Raw genomic sequence first — 17746 nt, 5'->3', positions numbered from 1 at the left:
TTTCCAATTTCCAAAATTGGAAACTTCCACTTCAGTGGACTTGCTAAATCGGGAAACTTCCCAATTTAGAAAGTTCACTACCGCATGTCTCTCTTTCTCTACGTTTATTCCGATTCGCAATCCACAATTACGAATCTTGGATTCAATCATATCGACATCCAATCGTTCAAAGATTAACACATTAATCTATGCTTGTTGTTATCAAGGATCTATATTACACGAGAAGTGTAGCGCCCCGCCCCGAGTAGCAGGCACCTCGTGGCGGAACACCACTCAACATGCAGTACATTCAATGACTCCAAATATGCTCCTCAAAATTTCGATGATCAAAATATTAAACCCCCAATATCTATACCATCGTGTTTACAAAAGGAGGTTCTATTACAAGTCGACTTCGACACCACTTACTCTATTACAAAATTCTCGATCAAAGGATTCCTATACGAAACATAAATAGAGATACCTCTCGACGAGACTAATCGGAGGTATACACGAGCTTTAACTCTTAGTATGAAAATTTAGGTATAAATCTTTCTTTTACCTGCGCATTAATATCAGAAAGGAGAAACGAATAAGTCCGAATGACTTAGTGAAAAACATATGATCCATGAGTATGATGAGAATCAACAGAACAGAACATATAACGAGAGACTTTACAAGAATTTCATTAACAGAAGTGTAACATGTACAAGAGTGTAACATGTACGGCTTGAGTTCAATATTTGGTGGGGTCTCCAACCTTGTAACTCCCAACAAATAAAATCATATCACATCCTTATCCCTCCACTCCGTCCCGAGTGGCCACTCGGTCGGAAACAAGCAAGAGGCACGACCGGAACGTGCCGATCCGGCTCAGGAACGTTTAACTCCAAACGAACGTGAGTCCGAACCATCAGGAGGTACCATTCGGGAGACCAGTCATCGTCAGCCCAATACTGCCCGATCGTCTTGCCGAAATGGTCCTAGGGCCCAGCTCCCCCAAGAGCGTCCTCAAGGGTGGGGACAGTAGGTTCAAGAATCAATATCATTCCTTTTAGGAATATCAAGTCATTCATTTCAAGAATCAATTCAAGAATCAAGTCAATCGTTCACAAGATAAGTCACGATCACGATAATTGAATATTAAGTCTCAGGATAATGAACATGTTCAGATTTCAATTCAAGCCAATGAAAGAATTGTCGTGAATATGGAATTCAAGAAGAACAATAAGTTCCATGTCAGGTTCCAAGAACGAGTATATCAAGATCTCAATGAATTCAATAAACATGAGATTCAAGTTCGAGCCAACAAAATATTTATTCTCGGAAAGCATTCAAGACAAGATTTTGAGAATGAATATAGTTCAATATCGATTCAAGGAAAATGTTCGGGCCAAGGAATCAAGTATAGGAATTAGCCGTGAACATAGCAACCAAGAGAATTGAAAAGTTCAAGAGATCAAGGTTCCAAGTTCGAGCCAAGGAAACGAATATGCTCGCAGAACATTAAGGATCATATTCCAAGAAAAATATAATCAATGCATCAAAGGATTCAAGATGGAGAATATATTTGGTTCAAACAAAGGAGATATTAAGCGCAGGAAAGAAATCAGATAAGGAGTCATAGTTTCTCACCTGGAGTCCAACGCTAGTGTTATAGAAGTGCTATAAGCATCTTTAAGCTTATACCTTGAGTCAGAGCTTTACTACGCTCAACACCTATGCAAATATTAGAACTAAATAAGAATCCAAACAGTAATATAGCCATATTACCATCCACTATATGACATAGTCAATTTCTTAAACATATACTAAGAATTGCTTCTCGTGGCACTCTATTCAAATAATCACTGCGATCGTCGTACTTATCCGAATGACCTAAATGATATATAAAGTTAAAGATAACATCTGTATCTACAAGTTTACTGAAGACTTTAATCCCAAATTAACAACATAACCCGTCAATAACAACCCCGAAAGATGAACACATACCCCTGCCAGATTTTCGGATAATTTCGTTTACTGTCACACCCCGTTTGAAAAATCATAACAAATTGTACGGTTATCCAAATTGTCCAAACAATACATCAAATTAAACCTGACAGTTTAATCTACAAGTGTCATGAAGGCACATAGCCCAAATTATGATCCAACATATCGAAAACAGTCCCGCAAGAAGATACTCAAAACTGCCCTGTTTCCGGCAGATTACTGTCATCGGATTCGGACCTCTAAAACATGCATATTACATACTCTAATTCGATACAATTGAACACTTACTTATAGTTTACGATGTCCTCTACGAGTTTCCTGAAGGAACTGATTCGAAATTCGCATTCGAAACCCTTCGATTTCGGCTCCGAAAACAGGTGCGGCAGCAGATTTTGCTTCCCTTCGTTTCAACGAGCGAGCTGAAGTTCTAGCCAATTCCGGTGACCACCGCTGATGTAAACAATCAAGAACCACCACCACTGGAAATCTAACTTATTAAGGTTTCGAACGGTACCTTCGGATCATCGATGCTCCATCTTTAAGACCTCCGTTTAATTGATTTACGGAAAAGGCAAAACTCTGAAATTGAAATTCTGGACAGCTCGTCTTCTTTGTCGGATTCCAGCCACCACCGCCGGCGACTGCTGCTGGAGACCACCACCACTATAAATCCGACTTCCCAATATTTCTAATCATATGAGCTGATCATTAATACCCTTTGCTAAAGCATCCACGCAGCCCCGATTATGCTGATAATATGAATTGGGTATTTCAGCCAAGAATCAATATATAGAGAGAGAGAGAGAGAGAGAAGAGAGGAAGATAGAGAGAAAGAGAGAGACGGTGAGGGAGAGAGAAGAGTTGGGGAGAATGAAGAAACGTGGCTGCAAAGGAGCATTCTGAATTGATGATGTACACGTCAATCCATATCTCAAATATAAATTCTGAAAATTGGCTATAAGGCCAAATTGTTTTCTTAATTACCAAATAGATATCATAATTTTAGATAATTACAATTCTACACTTCCCATCAAATTCGAAATATATTATAATTCCATATCGACACATATCAACTAAATAAATTCAATTATCCCCACACTTAAACAACTTACATATTTACGGGGTGTTACAAGAAGTGTGACCCTCAATGGTTCAGGTGTATGCTAGCCGTGGGCTCACAACTCTTTGTGATTCGAACAACACATTGTTCTTATACGAACTCCTCCCAAGAGTCCCGATTAGAGTAAAACTCATTTTACCTAATCCCCGATCAAATCGGTGCCCAACGAATCAAGATTGGCGTCTAGCAACTACGCATCATGATTCCCTAGATACAAGTGAAGTGCCTGCAAGAACCTTATGATATAGTTAGCGTACAGTACGATCCTTTCGCAGCACATGTCCCGATTGAACTAGAGGCATTGGTTCACCGAGACCTCTTATAAAGTTCAATGACCGTGCGAACGTTCTAGGTATTATAAATCCGTTCGTGTGCGACTTAGGGAAACACATTTCCCTAATCACCCCACTATCAACTCTGGCCAGAGATTCCTTGGATTATAAACCGTCAGAACACACAGGACATCCATGACTACTCAAGCGCTCGAATCCCCTACTACAATGCACAGACTTCACACTAGATTTCGGATTGCACGAACGTTGGCCCTTGGAGTGGTCCGCGGTGGGACTCAGAGACAGGTCACGATACAATCGGTCCTCTAGTGAAGTCACGGTGATGTCTGGGTCTTAAGGACTAATGGTGTACAACTATATCTTAGAAACCTATTACTCGATGAATGAGAACCACTTATAGATTTCTAGGGCGAGGGAGTTCAGTGAACTCATCTAGTATGAGCACCCACTCAAGTATGCCGATGTCACAACACGAGGACTGATGAGACGCAGTACACATACACTAAGTGCTAGTCTCAAAAGGGAAAGGCCGGTATCCTCATTATTGGCGTAACCCATCGACTAGGAACAAGGTTTAACAGTTACATTACCTTGCTGAGTTATCTCACGATTCTACTAGACCAACTCACAATAATAGAGTAACTTGTTAGGACTATATCTATGCTACTTGCATGGGATAACAGATATAGAATGCCAAATAAGATATTTTATTATTACGAACGAAAAACGATTGTTTTATTACAAGATAAAAGGAAAGACCACAGCCACAAGTTGGCTTGTTGGTCACCTACTCCAACATCAAGGTGATTGTGGGCCACTTTGTATTTTTTTCGAGTAAAATATTGATGAAAAATAAAAAATGTGAGAGGCCCACACGGTAAAGGAGGACTTGGTGTGGGTAGGTTTGGCGGTAAGGATCGGGGGGGGGGGTGTGTGTGTGTTAAGAGCATCTCTAGTCATTTACCCCAAAACCACCCCTTAAATAGTGGGACCCATATGACACATTATCAATTTATTCAATCCCTAAAAAAATAACCCACTTTTATCCACCTAAAATAAAAGTTGCTCCAATGATGAATATTAATATTCCCTAAAACTTATCCTCGTATATTAAAATTATAATAAAATATTCATTAATTAAATATAATATTTTTTTATACTTAATTATAATATTTTTATAAGATACTTTATCAATTTAAATTTAAATAATATATTATATGAGTCATTAATAATTTTATCATATTGTAAGATGCATTATTTTTTTCTAATCATAAATATTTATGTCAATACGAAAGTATTACATTATTTATATAAACACGAATAACATAAATTTAACACGAGTATAACATGAATTATAATAAGTTTGACAAAGATTGTTGGAACATCCTTCCAACTTTAGGCACAATAGATTCAAGTAAAATCTTGTAGACAGTTATTATGCTCCCTACAATTTATCTTTATTTTTTCTTGTACGATTTAAGATCTCTATTTGTTGTTCAAGAATCCAAGCTTTACTTGCATCTGTAGGTGCTGACTCGGGATCCATCATCATTATTTCTTTCTCGTATTGTTTTGTTGGTGTTCTTGTTGTGCTGCAACTGCCATTCTCTTTGCTTCAATTTTAGCTTGTATTTTTTGTTGTTCTATTGCATTTCTTCTAACACTCTCCTCCTCAAAGCGGCTTGATCGTTCTTTTCTCATATTAGAAAACTCTTCCACAAATAAATCGAGGGAAGTGAGATTTTTCTTCCTTCTAGAATTTTGTGTAGTTTTGCTACCAGTAGGACGTCGTAGTCCAACTGAGTCATCGTTAGATACCGGCTCATTATTTTCGCTAGCTGAAGTTCGAGTTGTAGTTGGGGTCCATTGATCAGTTGACGGAGTTTGTCCGTTTGACGAATCTCCAATTTCTTCATCATCCAAATCAATTTGGGTCCTCTTTTTTTTAGAACTATTTTTTTGCTTAGCCTTTTGTGCAATGGTAAGATCATACCATTTGGGAGTGTCTTTAAGAATATTCCAACAACTCTCCCACTTAAATTGATGATTTTCTTTATTATTATATAGTAGTTTCACTGCAGCCATCTAGAAAAAAAAAAACAGGAGAAAAAAATATATCAATGATTGACGGAAAGTATTATACTACAATATTCATTAAAGAAAATTTCATTTTTTTTACTGTTATTTTCGAATTCCAAATATTTAACTGGAAAAAATCAAAGAAAAATAATTCTAAATACTTAGGGCCATAGGGGCAAGATGGGATATATATATATATAAGAGTATGATGAATTTTTTATTTACTTACAGAATCTTCTGCATTGTATCTATTGGGTTGAGATACATCTATGAATCTAACATATGAAGAAAACTTGGAGATGCTATATTGAATAGTTGCCCACCGATGCATTAATCCCGAAATATTCCTACCAGAATCTTTGTTTAATTTTTTTATAAATTACACTCTAATTTCTCTCCCACAACTTACCTCTTTCTTGGTCTGTACCAACTTCTGCATCTTCTGAAATACTTAACCAAGCCTTACATAATGCTCCATCTTCAGCCATATTCCAGTTCGGATTTCGTCCTTGAATTTTCTTTTTACCTGATTTGCTAGTATTTTGTGACTGTTGTTGACTTGGGATTTGAGATGGACCCGCAAACATGTATGGATTGAACGGTAAATGTGAAAATGGTTGGGACTGGGATTAAAATAAGGATTGAAATGTTGATTGTATGGCAAGTGTTGTGGAAATGTTTGAGATTCGTTTTGAGTAGGTGGTGGAGAGCTATATTCAGGATTAATATCAGAATCAAAGGGAAAAGATGGATCCATAGTATAATGACAAACTTTATATTGTAAATGTAAACTGAAGAGATGAGTTACAACATAAATGTAAAACAAATATTTATAGTATTGTAAAACTAAAATTTACTGATAGTATTTTGTGGATAGATTTTTCTGACACACTTTACAATTGTTCGGACAATATTTTCCCACCAGATATTTATGGATAAGCTTATAGATTTTTTGTACTATAGTGTATTGTAATTAAAGTTTGCACAGGAAACACGTGAGTTTTACTGATGTAGAACTCAATTATTTGTCTTGGTTTTCTCAACAAGACATGTGAATTGTTATCTTGATTTTCTCAATTCCAATTTTGTGGTGCTTCTGCATTTGGATGATTCCTTCAGTTATTTTCTATTCATTAACTATAAATAATGTGTTTCGGCACAATAATATAGACACCATATCTTATCTTAAATATGGCTTATTCATCTGGATGGTTTCCTTCAGATGAACTTCCATACACTAAATCTAGTTCTTCGTCCTCTTCCTCTTCTTCGGAGGAAGAACTTATTTCTATTCGCATGGAGAAAGAAACTCAAGAAATGTTCAATTTTATTCCTGGAGTATTATCTGCCATATAGGAACAACCACATCAACGACAATATATCAATCATGATCGCGAGCGAAGTCATCAATTTTTAGAGAACGATTATTTTTCTGAAAATTGTACTTTTACACCTTATTTGTTTCGCAGGCATTACAAGATGCTAAAAGAGTTATTTTTTTGCATTTTGAATGATGTTGAAAATCATAATACGCACTTCATTCGGAAAAGAGATGCTTTTGGTCGTCTTGGTTTATCATCTATTCAAAAAATAACAACTGCACTTCGTATTCTTGCTTATGGATTATCTGCAGATTATTATGATGAATATTTGAAGATTGGAGAGGCGACTGCTGTAGAGACCTTAAGCTATTTTGTTCATCGGTCATTGAGCTATATGGTAAACAATACATGCGTTCACCAAATGAACATGATATTGCACGTCTTCTACAAGAAGGTGAATCACGTAGTTTTCCAGGTATGCTTGGATCTTTAGATTGTATGCATTGGCAATGGAAAAATTGTCCAACTGCTTGACACGACACACATAGAGGTCGCAACCACAAACCAACTTTAATTTTAGAAGCAGTTGCATCCCACAACTTATGGATTTGACATTCGTTTTTTGGCATGTCGGGTTCTAACAATGACATCAATGTGTTAGATCGCTCTCCAATTTTTTATGAACTCATAAGTGGTAGAATGCCTCCAATCAATTATACAGTGAACGGTCATTCATATACGATGGGGTATTATTTAACTGATGGTATTTAACCTAAATATGCAACTCTTATTCAAACCACCGCTCATCCAACAACTGCAAAAGAAAATTTATTTGCGACAAAACAAGAAGCAGTTCGAAAAGATGTGGATCGTGCATTTGGCGTTTTACAAATTAAATGGGGTATAACACAAGGACCCGTTCGTTATTGGTTGAAAGAAGATATATGTAGCATAATGAAAACATGCATTATACTTCATAACATGATCATAGAAGACGAGCGTGGAACTGACGTTGAACCATGGGCACCACCACCCGAAGAAAGGATTTCGCCCCCTGTGATGGTTCCAGATCCATCGATTTTGGTTGCATATATCTCAGCACGGCTCGGTCGGATTCGCAATGGAGGAACCAATGAACTTTTGAGAACTGATTTGATGAACCATTTGTGGAATATCTATGGAGAAGAAGATGTATAAATAATTTATTATTTATAGTTTTTTTAGTTATATTTATTGTTTGTATTAAATTTTAAATTCTAGTCGAATTTAATTTTAACTTGTTTATTTATAATGAGAAAATTTTATTATAACATCTATTTAGTATTTGCATTAATTAATTAAAAAAATGGAGATAACATACATATAATATACTTAAGGTATCAAATAATTGATTTTAATTTAAAATAAATTAATGAGACAGACTAAAAAAATCAAGCATATAATTAGGGATGGCCAAGGGGCGGGTACGTGGCGGGTATCGCAATCCCCGCACCCGCCCCGTTTAGAAAATCAAGCAACCCGCACCCGCCCCATACCCGTTGCGGGTTGGAATTTTAGAACCCGCCCCCGACCCATTTTGCACCCGCGGGTACCCGCCCCGTTTGACGACCTGTTTTTCCTTTTATCTTCTATTTAAACTTTTCCTTCTTGAATATAAAAATCAATTCTAGTTATGTTCCTTCAAAAAATTTTTTTTTTTCCAATATATATATATATATATATATATATATATATATATATATATATATATATATATATATATATATATATATATATATATATATACTAATTACTAAATACAATTAAAATATAAATGCAAATCAACAATCATTTTATAAAATAACATATTACATCAGAAATTAAAAGCAAGCATCGTTATCTTTTAACAAGCCACCCAGTCACCTATGTTCGACAATACTTAATACAAAATAAATAAAAAGAAAATAAATAGAAAAATAATATATACAAGGGTATTTTACGTAAATAAAAAATACGGGTGATAAACGGGTCGGGTACGGGGGAAATTTTACTATACACGTACCCGCCCCTTACCCGTTGCGGGTATAAATTGTAAAACCCTTACCCGCCCCAATCCTAAACGGGGTGGGTATTACCCGTCTAAAATAGGGCGGGGCGGGGCGGGTACCCACCGGGTCGGGTAATATTGCCATCCCTAAGCATATTTTTTTAGATGAAAGGTTTTCAATAATTTATAAATTAAAATAAAAAAAAAAACTATACGTTAATGTTCATTCAAATAATGATAAAAATCATGATTAATGTATTTATAATTTTCTGATATATATTACAATTAATTACTATTTAAAAATTAAAGAAATAATTATTATTAGAAAAATGTATATTTTTTTAATTACAATTTATAAAACAATAAATAATTAATATTATCAATTAATTACCATTAATAAAACTCCACCATTTTTTCTCACTCCTAGTCACCATTTTCTCTCTCCTAAATAACTTCCATATTATGGGGTGTGTGATAGGGGATCCCAATGTTTAAGGGAAATTAGAGCATCTCTGGTCATTTATCCCAAAATCACCCCCTAATTAGTGAGACCCATATGACACATCATCATTTTATCCAATCCCTAAAAAAATAACCCACTTTTATTCCCCTAAAATAAAAGTTGCTCTAGTGGTGAGCATTAGTATTCCCTAAAACTTATATCCTCATATATTAAAATTATAATAAAATATTCATTAATTAAATATAATATTTTTTTATACTTAAATATATATTTTTACAAGATACTTTATCAATTTAAATTTAAATAACATATTATCTAAGTCATTAATAATTTTAAATTTAAATTTAAATAACATACATATAATATACTTAAGTTATATTTTTACAAGATACTTTATCAATTTAAATTTAAATAACATATTATCAATTATATACATATAATATACTTAAGGTATCAAATAATTGATTTTAATTTAAAATAAATTAATGAGATAAACTAAAAAAATCAAGCATATTTTTTTAGTTGAAAGGTTTTCAATAATTTACAAATTAAAAAAAAAAATTATACATTAATGTTCATTCAAAGAATGATAAAAATCATGATTAATGTATTTATAATTTTCTGATATTTATTACAATGAATTAATATTTAAAAAAATTAAAGATATAATTATTATTAGAAAAATGTATAGTTCTATTTAATTACAATTTATAAAACAATAAATAATTAATATTATCAATTAATTACCATTAATAAAACCCCACCATCTTTTCTCACTCCTAGTCACCATTTTCTCTCTCCTAAAGTACTCCCCAATTGTGGGGTGTGTGATAGGGTATCCCAATGGTTAAGGGAAATTACAGGGGTTCTATAATAACCCACTAGAGCATTATTTTCCCAAAATTTTAGGGATTAATTGGGAAAGTGGTTTTAGGGGTGTGACTATAGATGCCCAGGTGTGACTAGAAATAATTATTATTATTATTATTATTATTATTATTATTATTATTATTATTATTATTATTATTATTATTATTATTATTATTATTATTATTATTATTATTATTATTATTATTATTATTATTATTATTATTATTATTATTATTATTATTATTATTATTATTATTATTATTATTATTATTATTATTATTATTATTATTATTATTATTATTATTATTATTATTATTATTATTATTATTATTATTATTATTATTATTATTATTATTATTATTATTATTATTATTATTATTATTATTATTATTATTATTATTATTATTATTATTATTATTATTATTATTATTATTATTATTATTATTATTATTATTATTATTATTATTATTATTATTATTATTATTATTATTATTATTATTATTATTATTATTATTATTATTATTATTATTATTATTATTATTATTATTATTATTATTATTATTATTATTATTATTATTATTATTATTATTATTATTATTATTATTATTATTATTATTATTATTATTATTATTATTATTATTATTATTATTATTATTATTATTATTATTATTATTATTATTATTATTATTATTATTATTATTATTATTATTATTATTATTATTATTATTATTATTATTATTATTATTATTATTATTATTATTATTATTATTATTATTATTATTATTATTATTATTATTATTATTATTATTATTATTATTATTATTATTATTATTATTATTATTATTATTATTATTATTATTATTATTATTATTATTATTATTATTATTATTATTATTATTATTATTATTATTATTATTATTATTATTATTATTATTATTATTATTATTATTATTATTATTATTATTATTATTATTATTATTATTATTATTATTATTATTATTATTATTATTATTATTATTATTATTATTATTATTATTAAATTATTATTATTATTATTATTAAATTATTATTATTATTATTATTATTATTATTATTATTATTATTATTATTATTATTATTATTATTATTATTATTATTATTATTATTATTATTATTATTATTATTATTATTATTATTATTATTATTATTATTATTATTATTATTATTATTATTATTATTATTATTATTATTATTATTATTATTATTATTATTATTATTATTATTATTATTATTATTATTATTATTATTATTTTTTAAATGGTATCAGAGCCATGGAAGTAGATATTATATTTAGAATATAGTTCTTGATCTGGCACATATATTAAAATATTCTTATGAATATTTTTGGAATGAAAAATACTGTTAAAAACAATATATTTGAAGATTATGACATTCCAGATAACCTGGATCTACTTAATAAGTGGACTATCCCTAAAATCGAACCAAAATTGGTTTACAAATTAGGAACCTTTGAAAAAATAGGTCTTAGACAAATTGTTAAAACAACTGAATCATCAGTTCCTCTTCATGATGAAGAAATGGTTATAAGACTACTTAATAAAAGTGACTTAATTCCTTTTAAATTCCATAAATTTCTTCATATAGGATGTGTTCAAATTGCCTTCAGACCCTTAACTCTTGAAGGATTACCTGAAAGTTTCCTCGCTACTCTTAGAGATGGCAGGAATCTAAATTGGAAACAGTCCCTTATGGGAATTATACAATCCAGTCTGGCACATGGCCCAATCTACTTTGATGTTTATCCTAATCTTTCTTTATCTCTTTCAGATATAAACATCTTAGATGCTTTAACTTTAAATGTTAAAACACATGGGTATAATTATATACAAGGAACAGAAGTCATATGTATTTGTTATAGTATTTGTTATAGAATTTATTATAAACCTCTTTTTACTTTAAATCCTATGTGTAAAAGAGTTGATAAAAATTCCAATGAAACTATTCTAATAGAAACCAATTTCAATAAATCTAAGATTACAACTCGAAGATCTATCAAATGGGAAGAAATTATTTTTCCAGATAATTGGGTTATTGAACAAGCTATTCCTAGAAATCCTATAATAAATGATAGGTTTCAAAATATTGTTCAGACTAATGAAGGATCTGTACACATACAATTTGAAAATCGGCAAAAATATTTGCCTTCTCTTCATAGATCTAGTTCGAGTCATTCATACATTTCACCTTTTGACTATAATGTGGAAATTCCACAAACTTCTAGAGCTTCTACCTCTTGTCTAAGAGAAGATATGAGATCTGAAAAAGGAAGTCATATTGATGAAATTATAATAAACAGAAATAATATTGTTCACAATATTAAAGAAACTGATACATTATCAGATATGAATTTCACAATATAATTTATGGATTTAAACCCAAAAATCAATTTTGCTAAGGATCTAGTGCAAGAGCACATATCAATGAAGAATTTTATGATCCCAAATGGGATAAATTTAGATTATGGTATTTCAAAAATTTCTCTAAAGAAGAGTTTGAATATTTTATTAATAGTTTTTATGAATTCTGTGAAAAGCATAATGAAATCATATATTATGTTCCTTGGTTCTTTAATACATTTGTCAAAGATTATATTTCTGTTATTGAAAGAGATTATAAGCTTCAAACAGGACAAATACAAAAAGAATAACAAATAGAAAAGAATAACAAACAAATTAATTTTACTGCTTTTTCAAAATTACTTGAAAATGATATGCTTCAAATTACTACAAGACATATAAATCAACTCTTTGAGAAACAAAACTTCACCAACCTTTATCTAACTATTCTTGGTGAAGAAATCATATCTTTACAAGATAGGGTAGAAAGAATAATTTCTGCGATTACTCAAATTAAACCAGATGTGCATATACAAGCTAAAAAGGAAACTGATATAGTTTCCATTGCTTCTTCTTCCATCCAGCCTCCTCCTGAAGTCAGAGACTTCAAATTTAAAACCTTTGCTTCTCAACTTGAAAGTTTTATAGAAGAAAAATTTAAAGCCTTTAACATTTCTGCTTTAGATGATGATACTAATAATGTTGATGAAATTAACAAAATGAATGGGCTGATAAGCCTACTCATAATAAATATTATTATAACAGACCAACTCCTTTGGATGTTCTTCATGAAGAACAAGAATATATTATTTCTAATAGTTATAATGGAAAAAGTATTTATGAATGGAATGTTGATGGAAATACTGAAAAACATATCTTTACTCTTGCACACCGTATGCTCATGTATAGTACTGTTTGCAAACTGCTAATAATACCGACAAAAATATTGCCAAAATGATTATAGCCGGTTTTACTGGCCAACTTAAAGGGTGGTGGGATAATTATTTAAGTCTCAACCAGAAAAATGATATTCTAGGATCCATTAAAAATGAAAATGGTAGTCAAGTAGAGAATGCTGTGTATTCTCTTATAACTACTATGATTGAACACTTCACAGGTAGATATACTGATAATAGTGATACTATACGTACCCTTCTTAGTAATCTAAGATGTAAAACTCTAACTGAGTTTAGATGGTACAAAGATACTTTCCTTTCTAGAATCTTTGAATTACCAGAATGTAATTCTGGTCATTGGAAAGCAAAATTCATTGATGGCCTACCAAGTCTTTTCGCTGAAAGAATTAAGAAAATTCTTAGAAAAGATAATTTATCTATCCTCTATGATACATATACATATGGAAATCTCATAAGCATATGTATTCAAGAAGGATTATCCCTCTGTAATGATTTAAAATTAAATCAACAAATTAAGACTCAAAATCATCTTGAGAAAAGACAACTTGGTCAATTTTGCAACCAATTTGGCATGGATATACCAAAAGTTAATAATAAGAAATCCTCTTTCCAGAAAAGAGAAAGAGATCCTAGAAAAAAATTTAAGAAAAGAAAAGAATATAAAAAAGAATATAAAAGCAAAGAAAGAGAAAGATATCCTTTTAAAAGGAGTAAAAATTCTAAAAGAAACTCTTCTTTAATATGTCACAAATGTGGCAAACCAGGCCATTATGCTAATCAATGCTGGGCCAAAGAAAAAATAAAAAATCTTGATATCAATGATGACATAAAAAAAAGAGATTTATGATATTATATTTCATAATTCTGAGTCAGAAGATGATCTTGAAACAGACTATAAGTCTGAATCTTCTGAAAGCTCTAATAAGAAAATGGACAACGACTCCATCTTCTCAGAAGAAGAATGTGAGAATTGTAAACAAGGAAAATCTTGTATTAATCATATTAATAACACCAATGATAATAATGATGAATTTTATAGACTCATGTCGCAATTTAAAGATTTAAATATAAATGTCCTCACTGATAACAATATTTTAGAATTCTTAAAAAGAATAAAAGATCCAAATTTAAGAACAAGCATTATTGATCAGATGGAAGATATACCTTCTACTTCTAAAGAAGCAGAAGATAATTATGTTCCTCATTCAAATCTATCTTATTCTATGGCAGAAGTTAATAAGCTTTTAAAAAATAAATATACTAATCATAATACTATTACTATACAAGATTTATCATATGAGATTGATAATTTGAAAAACGATATTAAAGTACTCAAAAGAGAAAATTCTCTCATTAATAATCGTATCTCTGATATTGAAAAAGGAAAAAATATTATTCAGGAAAATTTTGAGGAAATATCCCTAGAAAAAAATCATCTTTCCACGATTACTATGATCATATCCCAGAAATGGTATACTAAAATTGTTCTTCTTATTGATAATACATATAAAAGAGAATTTATTGCCATGATTGATAGTGGTGCTGATTTGAATGTTATACAAGAGGGTCTTATCCCTACAAAATATTTTCATAAAACTTCTCATTCCTTATCACATGCTGGTGGAAAACCCCTCAACATAAATTATAAACTTCCTAAAGTCTATATTTGTAAGGATAAAAATTGTATTCCTTCCAGCTTTCTTTTGGCCAAAGACATCTCTAGGCAACTCATTCTTGGTCTTCCATTTTTACATCAGATATATCCTTTGACTTCTGTCAATTCAAAAGGTCTCACAGGTACTTTTGAAGGAAAACCTATAGTTTTTGAGTTTATTACAAAACCTATACAGAGAGTTCTAAATGAACTACAAGAGCATATTGACAGAAAAGAATTTCATATTAATTCTTTAAAAGAAGAAATTAGTTTTTTATCCATTGATGAAAAACTGAAAAATCCCAAATTACAGGATAAGATTAAAACTATCCAAAATAATTTCTCTGTCGAAATATGTAATGACTTTCCAAATGCTTTCTGGGAAAGAAAGAAACATATTGTTTCCCTTCCCTACGAGGAAGATTTTAAAGAAGAAGATATCCCTACCAAGGCTAGACCTTGCCAAATGAATTCTGAATACTTGGAGTTATGCAAAAAAGAGATAAAATCCCTCCTTGACAAAAAACTTATCTCTCCCTCTCAGTCCTCATGGTCTTGTACTGCTTTCTATGTTAATAAACATTCTGAACAAGAAAGAGGTGTTCCTAGGCTTGTTATTAATTATAAACCCCTTAATAAGGTTTTAAAATGGATTAGACATCCGATCCCGAATAAAAAAGATCTTTTAGACAGGCTTGTCCATGCCCTTATCTTCTCTAAGTTTGATTTAAAATCCGGATTTTGGCAAATTCAGATTAATAAATCCGATAGATATAAGACCGCTTTCAATGTTCCTATTGGACATTATGAGTGGAATGTTATGCCTTTTGGGTTAAAAAATGCCCCTTCAGAATTTCAACAAATTATGAATGACATTTTTACTCCTTATAGTGAGTTTATTATCGTCTATATAGACGATATTCTTGTCTATTCTAGAGACATTGAAAATCATTTTAAACATCTTGATCTTTTCAAAAAAATCGTTATACAAAATGGTCTGGTTATTTCAAAACCTAAGATGGTTCTATTTCAAACAAGCATTAAATTCCTCGGCCATAACATTGAAAAGGGAAATATTATTCCCATCCAAAGAAGTATTGAATTTGCATCAAAATTCCCTGATATTATTACTGATAAAACCCAATTACAAAGATTTTTAGGGAGTCTAAATTATATTTCCCCTTATATTGAAAATCTCAATAAAGACTCTTCTATTCTTTATGATAGGTTAAAGAAAAATCCTTTACCTTGGTCTGATAAACACACTGAGGCCATTAGAAAAATAAAAGAAAAGGTTAAAAATCTCCCCTGCTTAATGATTGCTAATCCCCAATGGGAAAAAATTATTGAAACTGATGCTTCTGATATTGGATTTGGAGGAATCCTCAAACAAATTGATCCCCAAAATAAACAGGAATATCTTGTTAGATTTTATTCTGGTAAATGGAATAATGCACAAAAGAATTATTCCACTGTTGCAAAAGAAATTCTTGCCATTGTTAGAAGTGTTCTTAAATTTCAGGATGATTTATATAATCAGAAATTTATTATTAAAACAGATTGTCAGTCTGCAAGGTTCATGTTTATAAAAGATTTTAAACATGATGTATCAAAACAAATGTTTGCCAGATGGCAAGCTCATTTAGCACCTTTTGATTTTCAAATTATTTATAAACGAGGGGAAGATAATCATCTCCCTGACTTCTTAACTCGTGAATATCTGACATGTCAAAATCCTCAGGAATGAGTACACCTGGACGTGGCTATTTTTCCTCTTATAGAGGAAGAGGTGGTAGGGGAAAACCCCCTAATTTTAATTACGATGGAAGAGATGATACCTCCAACACTATTCTTCAGCATGGGAAGAAAAAGCTTATAGCTCAAAGCTTTTCTGGAAGTAATACTTCTAGTTATACAAAAGACCCACTCCATGATGAGTTTCAAGAATTCTTGAAACAAAAACAACAGAAAAAAGGTAATATCCCTGAGTCAAGTTCACAGGCATCATATGCCAATATTGCAAAAGATGATGATGATTCCCATCTTTACATTGAAAATCCCAATAAAGAGATCATTCTTCTCATAGAAGAAAAGGATTCACAATGGGCAGATAACCCATGGATAATTATGGAAAGATATTTGAGTAATAGCTCTTTGCCATACGGTTCATACAAACCTAGAGGATTCTATGAAAATATCCTCGTTCACATGAAAAGTGTTGAGATCAACCATTTTTCTTCCGGAAATGAAAAGGAAAAAGGAAATTATAGTTTTTCCAAGATCATTATTAAAAAGATTATATCTTTTGAAGAATGGGGAATTTCTCCCCTAAATGAGAAAGAAATGTCCAATCAAAATAATATGAATTTTAAATTCAACTATTTTGATTATATAGAAAGTTTTTATAAAACTTTTTACTTTGAAAATAAAAAACAAAGACATTCTTGGTTTATTAAGATATGTGAAAATATTTTTCACAAACCAATTCCTACTTGGTTTTTTTCTTGGTGGAGAATTTTTGGACCATCAACAAATATTTTGCCTGAAAAATTCAGCAGCCTTATGAAAGAATGGGTAGCCATCTCTCCCAGCATCCAAAATAAAGAAAAATTTATTGAAGGAAAAACTTCTTGCA

General features: G+C 30.4%; 2 long non-coding RNA genes across 2 annotated transcripts; one reads left to right on the top strand and one right to left on the bottom strand.

Annotated features, from left to right (window-relative positions):
* Positions 1 to 293: 293 nt before the first annotated feature.
* Positions 294 to 2804, bottom strand: LOC148768031 (uncharacterized). The gene is made up of 3 exons (XR_016033420.1): positions 2260 to 2804; positions 1615 to 1698; positions 294 to 541 (listed from the first exon to the last, which is right to left on the bottom strand). It is a non-coding gene; the product is annotated as an uncharacterized LOC148768031 (long non-coding RNA).
* Positions 2805 to 6466: 3662 nt separating this feature from the next.
* On the top strand, positions 6467 to 7394 carry LOC148768030 (uncharacterized). The gene is made up of 2 exons (XR_016033417.1): positions 6467 to 7182; positions 7261 to 7394. It is a non-coding gene; the product is annotated as an uncharacterized LOC148768030 (long non-coding RNA).
* The last annotated feature ends 10352 nt before the right edge of the window (positions 7395 to 17746 follow it).

Source organism: Erythranthe guttata, chromosome 9 (assembly GCF_056151865.1).
Source record: "Erythranthe guttata isolate IM_541 chromosome 9, IM_541, whole genome shotgun sequence".
NCBI classification, from domain to species: Eukaryota; Viridiplantae; Streptophyta; class Magnoliopsida; order Lamiales; family Phrymaceae; genus Erythranthe; species Erythranthe guttata.
Note: the sequence above shows the minus strand (reverse complement) of the source record. Positions and strands in the feature narration are given on the sequence as shown.